We start from the raw sequence: 9,969 nt of genomic DNA on the forward strand, positions 1-9,969 counted from the left end.
TTTTGGCTGTATGCTACCCATACTGTACTGTTTCGGTATGGGTAGCATACAGCCACATGCATTTAAATGGGTAATATGTCCATTTAAATGAATGGGCGCATTGCCAACCTTACCGCACCCTACACAGGAAAAAGACAGTGTTTGCTCTATCTACATCCGGTTTGCATTTGTCATGTGAAAGGGGCCTAAATCGTATGTTGTGAAAAGAATTTTCAAATGGTCTTCTAGAAGAACTACAAAGACAGTTTACAGTAACTGAATTTTGTCAACTGAAAATAGTTTACTCACCTCTGTTCAGGTGCCTTTGGACAAGTTCTCCTTTATTGCTATAGTTTTAAGTGTTACCAATTTACTTTTTAAACTGTAGTTAAATAGGATAAGTAAAATCTATCTACGCCTAGAAGCAGTTTAATTTGGTTTTCAAAGAGGAATAAATTGGCAAAGTGGAACCAATTGAACGTCTAAAACTATTTAACACAAAGGAATTTCTCCCTTTAAGGCTTTATAAAATTACAATGATTACATTATAGTAGAAAATAATATATTATGTTTAGTGGTTTTCTAATTAGAAAAAAATAAATATTAATGAAACATAATTTCAGTCCAGAAAATTTAATTTAGGTGATTAGAATCATATGCACAAAAACCATTTCAAGTTTCTTTCATATCTCACAGATAAATAATTTAATTTTGTCTTTTGAATTTTGTCATCCCATGATCCTTTGTTTTATTATATTATTCCCCAAGCAGTTTGTTAAAAATTAATTGCAATTCAATATAGAAAATATGCAAAATTGATCAGGCAAATATTATTATCGCTTAATTGACTTTATTTTCAAGTGTGGATACTCTTTTCTAACATTTGTAAAATATCCAACAAATTAGATGATTGAATAACTTCTCACAAAAAGCCACAGTTGAATCGAATAAAGTAGAATCTAAAGGAAAATATCAAAAAAGAGATAAAACATTCTCTCAATACACTAATCAAAATGAGAGAATACCTCACAATTTCTGAAATGTCCTATATTTCTATGTAAACATATTCTAACATGAGTAAAATAGCAGTATTTTAAGCTTATTTTACAAATTAAATACATTGTAAAGCACAGAATAAAAAATGTAAATGAAAAAATTGTAAAAGAATTAGATACCTTCAAGTCATTGGTGTTAATCTTCTCAATTAATTGACAACCCCTAATTAACTGACAGTCTAACTTTCCAGTTTGCATTGACTGAAAAATGATGTGTTGTTTCAAAGTGTCTGAAACCCTCCATCAGCAGCCTGTCCAGATGAAGACTAAAGGGGTGACCCTATCAACCATAGCTGATAGAAGTTTATCTGTAATTTGTAGAATACTGCACCTTTGCAGCATCACAAATGTATTTAAGTTCCCCAAGAAGGCTGGTTGCCCTTGAAAGACAAGTGCAAGAGAGGACAGGATAATGTAAAGAAACTCCATGGGAAATTGTTACAAAACAGGCGGTCCCCTACTTAAGAACACTTGACTTACATACGACCCATAGTTACAAACGGACCTCTGGATATTGGTAATTTATTGTAATTTAGTCCTAAGCTACAATAAACAGCTGTAACAGTTATCACAGGTGTCTGTAATGAAGCTTTAGTATTAATATTGATTCTTATGACAACCCAACATTTTTAAAATCCAATTGTCACAGAGACCAAAAAAGTTCTGTCTGGGATTACAATGATAAAATATACAGTTCCGACTTACTCAACTTAAGAACAAACCTACAGACCCTATCTTGTATGTAACCCGGGGACTGCCTGTAATGCAGCTGGGATTGTTCACCAGTTCAGCACTCAACAGGGTAAAGATCTTTCTCGTCATACAGTGTTACAACTTTAAAGAGCCTTTGGACTTAAAACCTATTCAACAGTGACCAAACCTCTCTTTAGTAGAAGAAATCAAAAAGCTAGACTCACCTTTTCTACAGATCATGCTGTGTGGACAGATAAGAAGTGGTCTACAGTTCATTTTAACCCCTTATCACCGACACTAGTTTTCAGCTCAATGACCAGACTCGATTTTTCAAATCTGACATGTCTCACGATAATTGGTTATAACTTCGGAACGCTTTAACATATCCTGGTGATTTTGAGAATGCTTTCTCGTGACACATTGTACTTCATGTTAGTTATAAAATTTAAGTGATAAGTTTTGCGTTTCGTTCTGAAAAAAAGGGAAAATTTGGCAAAAGTTTGTAAAAATTCTTCATTTTCCAAGTTTGAAATGTTCTGGTTTCCAGACAAGATGTAAAACTACCCAAAAAGTTTGATAATTAACATTTACAGAATATCTGCTTTATGTTGAGATGATATTTTATGCTTCCGGTCATTTTTCTAGGATGTTATGAGGTGCAGAACTTTAGGTGCGATTTTTCTTATTTTCATGAAAATTGCCAAAACTCACATTTTGAGGGACAACTCAGCTTTCAAGTGACTTTGAGAGGCCTAAATAATAGTAAAACCCCATAAATTACCCCACTATAAAAAACTTCACCCCTCAACGTATGTAAAACAACTTCTATTAAGTCTATTAACCCTTTAAGTGTTTCACATGGGTTAAAAAATATGGACTTGCAATTTAGAAACTATAGAATTTTTTTGGAAAATACATTCATTTAGGCCAAAACTGAAATTTTCAGAATAAATTAAATGATGAAACGCACTGCAACGCTTGATGCCCAATTCCTCCCGAGTGTACTGATACCCCATATGTGGTGGTGACTGCTGTACGGGCGCACGGCCGAGTATAGAATGAATGGAGGCGCCATTCACAGCAGATTTGTATTGTCACATTGTACGACCTATACATTTTTATTTTTTTTGGTAATACAAACATATGAGGGCTTATTTTTTATGGGATGAGATACAATGTATAGATAATTTATTTTGGGAGTCTAAAGCTTATTCTTGAGATTTTATTAACTATTTCAAGGGGGACACAAACAAAATCATCAATTTTTATTTTGGATTGTTAGCATTTTTTTCCCCCGCTCACCGTAATGTAAAAATAATATTTTATCTTTATTCTCTGGTTCACTACGATTGCGGTGATACCTCATTTATATAGTTTTTCTTATTTTTGCTTAATTTTCCTGAGTAAAACCAATATTGGAGAAAATCGCATTGTTTTTACTATTGACAACTTTTCAGGGCCATAACTTCTGTATTTTTCTGTTGTCAGATCTGGTTGAGGGTTTATTTTTTGCGAAAACAGTTGTTCTTTTCAGTCGTATCATATTAGGGAACGTAACTTTTTTTGAGAAATTTTTAGAACATTTTTTGTGATGGTGTTTGATGAAAAATTGTATATTATAGGAAGTTTTCCGAGTTTTTTTTTACGTAGTTCACCAAATGGGTTCAATATTGATTTAGATTTATTTTACAGATTAATACGGACGCGGTGATACCAAATATGTACGTGTTTTTGTGTTTTATTTACTGTATTTGCATTTTATGTGTTACTGGGGAGATTATGGGACTTTTATTTTATTTATTTATTTAATTATATTATAAAAAGATTTAATTTTTTTTTTTTGAACTTTTTTACATTTTCTACTTCTTGGCTTGAATAAGCGATCATCCGATCACTTATTCAAGCCTTTACACTGCAATACACTTATATTGCAGTGTATAGTGTAAGTAACTGGGCATGCTGCGCAGGAAGGCAGGAAGGCAGAACCCGGCGGTGAGAGAAGCCGACAGCCCCGGGTCACTTGTCGGGACCCGGGGCAGCGGCAGGAGGGATCGGATCCCCCGGTAAGCACACCGGGGGGACCGATCCACGGGGGACACACTTACAGGTAAGGGGTTAAACACCCGGGATCGGAGTTTTTCCTCTGTTTTTCCACACAGAGGAGCGATCCTCCTCTGTGTGTCCCGGGTCCTGCCTTCTAACACACAGAGCATTACTGTATTACACTGTGCAATGTGAAGAAGAGCTTGAACAAGCGATCAGTGGATCGATTGTTCAATCTAACCTGTAAAAGTTAATAAGAAAAGTTAAAAACATTGAATAAAATCATTTTTTAATAAAAAGAATTAATTAAATAAAGTTAAAGTCCCCTTAACACAAATATTCCCTATACACATGCAATAAAGTGAAAAAAACACAAAATCGCCAAAACCCCCCACATATTTGGTATCGCCGTGTCCGTTACAATCTGTACAATAACTAAGAACCATTATTGGACCCGCTTGGTGAACGCCGTAAAAACAAAACACAAAAAACACGCCAAAAATGTACATTTTTCATAAAATCTCTACACAAAAATGTTCTAAAAAGTGATAAAAAAAATTATGTGCATCAAAATGGTACCACTGAAAAGAACAACTCAACACGTAAAAGATAAGACCCAAACTAGCTCTGTCAACCAAAAAATATTAAAGTTACGTCTCCGAAAATATGGCGATGCAAAAACATGAGATGACCTATAGAATAAAAATAATATAGTATTTTTAGTGAACGGTGTACGACCCCAAAAAAATACGAAAATAAAGTAAACCAAAATTGACAATTTTCTTTTCACCCATACATTCAAGAGTTAATAGAATCTCATCAATAAGCTAATGACCCACTAGAATAAAGTATTTGTAAAGTGCATCTCATGTCACAAAAATAAGCCCTTATATATCCAAATTGCCAAAAAAATAAAGATTGTATAGCCAATAAAAAGTGACAATGCATAATCTGCTCTGAATGGCACAGCTTCTCTTTGATGCCCTGGCGTGTGCCCATACAGCAGGTTACCACCACATATGGGGGATTGTTATACACGGGAGGGATTGGGTATCAAATTTTGTGGAGCGTTTTGGTATTTTATCTACTGAGAATTTGTACATTTTTTGAAAAACACATTCATTTAGCCAAAAAGATTTTACTTTAAAATTGCATCCGATTTTGTTTTAACTCCTGTAAAACAATTAAAGGGTTAACAAACTTCATAAAAGTTGTTTCATGTACGTTGAGGGGTGTAGTTTCTATAATGGGGTAATTTATGGGGTTTTACTTTTATATAGGCCTCCCAAAGTGACTTGAAACCTGAGCAGGTCCCTCAATAGCAGGATTTTGCGTTTTTTATGAAAATGTGAAAAATCGCACCTAACGTTTAAAGGCCCATAACATCCTACAAAAATAAGAGTATGCATAAAAAACCATGTCCACATAAATTAGATATTCAGTGAATGTTAGTTATTAAGTTTTTTTGCGGTTATGACTACATATGGAAAAAGTAGAACATTTTGAAGTTCGAAAATCAAGAATTTTTCCAAATTTTCACCAAATATCTGATTTTCTCATAAATAAATGCAAAACATACCACCAAAATTTTTCAACTAACATGAAGTACAAAGTGTCACGAGAAAACAATTTTAAAATCACTTGGATATGTTAAAGTGTTCCGAAGTTATAACCACTTATAGTGACACAGGGCAGATTTGAAAAAATGGGCCGTGTCAGGAAGGTGAAAAGTGCCTTTGGCGTTAAGGGGTTAAAGTAGTTGTACAGTAGGTAGGAAAAGTGGTGGGATGGATTTTTGTGTCACTTTCCCTTTCCCCTAACTGACAATGGCAGTGAGTCAAAGCAGCTACTTTTGCAAATTTGTAGACAGACTGCAGAAAAGAAACCTGTTAGAAAATGCAGAATGTAAGTTGCATAATGTACAGACAATGCAACAGGTTTACATTTTTTGGCATGTAAAAAGAAAAAATAAAGTACATCCTTTTCTGATTATTCATTCCCTTTGACTACAACACTAACATATCTACAAACCTAAACCATTTGAGGATGAAAAGAATTATTCTAAGTTGTTATGATGTGAAACAATAGAAAAACAGATGGCTGGGTATGTCTTTAGTGCTATGTGAACTGTAACAATTGTCAAATGCTACTAAATTACAAACCATGGGAATTAATGAATCACAAAGTGTGTCTCAGAACTTAGCAATGTGTGCTCATGTAAGTGACGTCTCAGTCAATGGTGGTTTCGGTTCAGATTTGAAGAGTATTTTATTATAACAATATATCCCAACAGATGGTGTTTATCTAATTTATGACAATTTTCAGGAACAGTTACACTAATCATATCCCATATGCGCACTCATAAACTACTTATGAAAAATGTCCCTTCGGGTTACAAGACTTTTATGAGACATATTGAAACAATTCAATAATTTTCTATAGTTATCATTGATCTGAATAGATGTAACCAACTGTATAATGCTGAATGACTTGAAATTCTGTTCTTGTTCCTTAGACCCCCCCCAACCTCTCACTCAGCACAAATAATTAATATGAAGAATTCCTTGATCACATTCTAGATAGAGAAGTATAACTCCTATGAAGACAAGTACTGCCCAAGTTTCCTCTAATGTCTTTCACATGGGAATTAGCTGCAATACCAAGCAAAGCCACTCCTAAATGTATGGAGCTGTGTCTTAAAATAAAGAAGTTATTAAGGAGCCACAACCACAACAGCTGGTCTGATTTCATATGGATTACTTATTTTAAAGTCTTGCAAACACCTTGTCAAGATAGAGAAAGAGGTGCAAATCCAAGATGGTGGCGAGGTACAGAATGTTAGGCTAAAGCGTGGTCAAATAACAGAGCAATGGTCAGAAAACATAGCAAGTACAATACAGAAAATAGCACTGCAAGTACCTAGAGACTAGTATAACCAGCTATGAGTGAACTGAGGACGATGCCACCACAGCGTCGTACCCAATAGCAGAACAGCCAACGGGCCATCCGTGTATATAAAGGGCTCAAGTGCAAAAAATAAAAACATGGGGCATACATAGCTACACGAATATATCCAGATATATATACATATGAATAAAGTGCTATTTAGCTACGCGGGCCAGAAGCAAGTCCATCTGTGTGATGACATAATCGGAGAAGATAGCCCGCACATGCGTAGAAGAAATAGTGAGCCAGTGGTGGCCATCTTGTGTACTGTAAACTCCCAAAATTAGAACCCCGAGCAGCCAGGGCAGGTAAGGAACCCAGGATGACCTGAACGGGATATCGAAGGACGTCACAGGAAGGTACCAGGTGGTCTGACGGTGAGCAAAATATGCAAGGTATGCAAATCGACATGCTGCCAATTGGCCAGAGGAAATCCCGCCTGCTATAAGTCCCATCCGGGTTCAATGCTCTCTCACAAGGATCCACGGGCTCCAATATATCCCAATCGTCTCATCGTCACCGTCCTCCAAGGATTTCCGGAGTGCTGCTTCATTGCTACTTTCTCTTGGATGTACGGGTCGGTGTCAGACCCTCTCCTGAGGACCTGCACCCAAACTTTTTCACTTTGTATACAGTGCTGCTCCTTAGCCCTCCTTCGGTTATTGTGAACCCCAGAAACAAGATATAATCACGTAGCTTCCACAAACATACACCCAAATCAGCCAAAGGAAATAACTCTGGAGAGAAGGCTATCAATCACAAGAACCCATTCTGAGAGTTTTGACACACCTTTTAACAAATTTTAAGTAAAATATTACAGTGTATAAACAGGAAAGATAAAGAAGTTTTATAAATTATGTTATTTCTAATGTATTTTACAGCAGCTTTCATCTCTGCTTTCTCTCTCAGAGCTGGTGGACAGAGAGCTAGGTGCTTTAACTCACTAATTCCTCTCCTCACCACTTAGAGTTTCTATGTAATGTGACACCTCAGATTTCCATATTTCTAGCAAGACAGCATTCAGCAGAAATTAGATTAGGAGGAAATAAAGAATATGTGCCAAAGTAAGTGGAAGATATACTACAAAGTTTCTTGCAGTATAACAATTTGTACAATGATTGTTGCAAAGTTTGTGGAAATGTTAGAGATTAGCAATGAGCAGATCTGTGGAAGTTTAGGTTTAGCCAAACTTTGAAAGAAAGTTTATTTCGGGTACCCAAACTTGACCCCAAACCCAAATGGAATCAATGGGTTCCCAAGTTTTAACAAGAATAAATTAAAAATTGGAGTAGTAAGGGGTAGAGGGCTGCACTGGCCATGACAAAAATGGGCTAGGGAAAGTACTTAAAATAATAACACATGTAAAAATCTTTCTAAGACTGAACTTCTTGACTTTCCCCATCCACTAACAGTGTCTTTCCTAACCTCTCCATCTCAGTCTGTGGGGTCACCATAACGCTGAAGCAGCAGGCCCACTCTCTTGGGGTTGTGCTGGACTCCAACCTCTTTTTTGCACCCCATATTCAATCTCTTGCTTGCTCTTGCCACATGCATCTCAGAAACATCTCTAGAATACACACATTTCTCACAATTGAAACATGTAAAATCATAACCCTCATCCACAGAGCTCTACATAATGCACCTTCCCACCTCTTCTCTCTCATCTCAGTCTATCGCCCAACCTGGGCGATCTGCCAGTGATTATAGATTAATATCTATCTTAATTTGAATCTCCCACTCACGTCTCCAAGACTTCTCTAGAGCTGCACCCTTTCTATGGAATGCCCCGAACTATCAGACTAACACCTAACTTCCAAAGTTTCAAACATTCTCTTAAAATACATCTTTTTAGGCAGGCCTATAACACTCTAACTGCATGACGTTTTAACCCTCTATACTAACTCATCCTGTGTCCTCCTCCACCAGACACCAAGACACCAAGCTCCAGGCTTCGCTGCTGACCCATTCACCTTGGACTTTGTATATAAGATGACGGCTGATGACTGGGTCTGAGCATTCTTCCTCATAAACTATAAGCTCTTGTGAGCAGGGAACCCACTCCTTTTGATCCATATGAATGTTTGTGCTCTGTTGTGTTTTAATTTATTTGTGTATGTGTAAATGATTTTTAAAGCGCTAAGGAATGTGATGGCGCTATATACAGTAAATAAAGATGATGATGATTATTATTATTATTAAAAATGAAAAAAAAGAAAGTAAACCAAATAAAATAATATAATAATGTTGGAACCGGTGTCAGGTCCAGGAGAAGAAGGAGGAGTTGCATGTGGATGTGGTGTAAGTGGAAGAGGCAGCAAACACTTTCAAGTCGATCGGCATCCATACTTGGTTCAACTTGAGGAATGTAAGAATGTCCACGTTATCTGTGGATAGGAGTATCCACTTGTCAATGATGACAACCTTGGTGGTGCGGAAAATACACTCTGACAGTTGCCACAGACCAGGCCAACAGCTACACCTCCAGGCAAGCTCTGGCCAAGTGTCCAATTTACCAACCCAAAAATTGAATGAGGAGGACCCATAGTGTTGTACCTGGAGACATGTTGCAGTTACTGCTCTATCACACCATCTCAATATAGAAATGCATTAACTGAGCTGTTACACAATCTGAACATATTAATGCAGTGATTGTGGCATGAGACTAATTGACCATTTTGAGATTAGACATGCAGTGACTGGGTTATGCGATCACTTGTTTATTAAACACGCAACGGCCTCAGGTTTAGACCATTGAAGATTAGACTTGCAGTCACAGCCAATGTCTGTGGTAGCTAGGAAGAAAAAGCAAGCTGATTGGCTGCATCTACCCGCTTCTCTGTTTTACCCCGGACCACGATGAGGGTTCGCTTATCGTAATTAGTGATGAGTTAAGCATTGGATTAGAAAAAAATTAAAGACCATATCCCCAGCAATAACAGCAGAAAACTGATAACATTGCCAATGAAACCTTGCTTTGTTTAATACAGAGATGTAAAAATCGATTCATATTGGCATGATACGTTATAATACATAATACATTATACATACAGTCATATAGCTATAAGGCTACATTCACACTACAGTATGGGGGACGTATATACGGCCGACGTATATACGGCCGATATACGTCCCCCATACACTTCTATGGGCTCACGGCCCTGTACGGGAGCGGTACGGTGCAGCACACGTGCGGCACCGTACCGCTCCGTAGCCCGGGGAAAGATAGGACATGTCCTATCTTTCCCCGTATTAC

General features: G+C 36.9%; 1 long non-coding RNA gene across 1 annotated transcript in view; it reads left to right on the top strand.

Annotated features, from left to right (window-relative positions):
* LOC140133999 (uncharacterized) overlaps positions 1 to 6,356 on the top strand; it is a 35,866-nt gene extending 29,510 nt beyond the window's left edge. The window contains exon 3 of the long non-coding RNA XR_011856018.1: positions 6,286 to 6,356. This is a non-coding gene — a long non-coding RNA (uncharacterized lncRNA). The remainder of the gene's footprint in view (positions 1 to 6,285) is intronic.
* The last annotated feature ends 3,613 nt before the right edge of the window (positions 6,357 to 9,969 follow it).

This window comes from Engystomops pustulosus, chromosome 5, assembly GCF_040894005.1.
Source record: "Engystomops pustulosus chromosome 5, aEngPut4.maternal, whole genome shotgun sequence".
Classification (NCBI taxonomy): domain Eukaryota; kingdom Metazoa; phylum Chordata; class Amphibia; order Anura; family Leptodactylidae; genus Engystomops; species Engystomops pustulosus.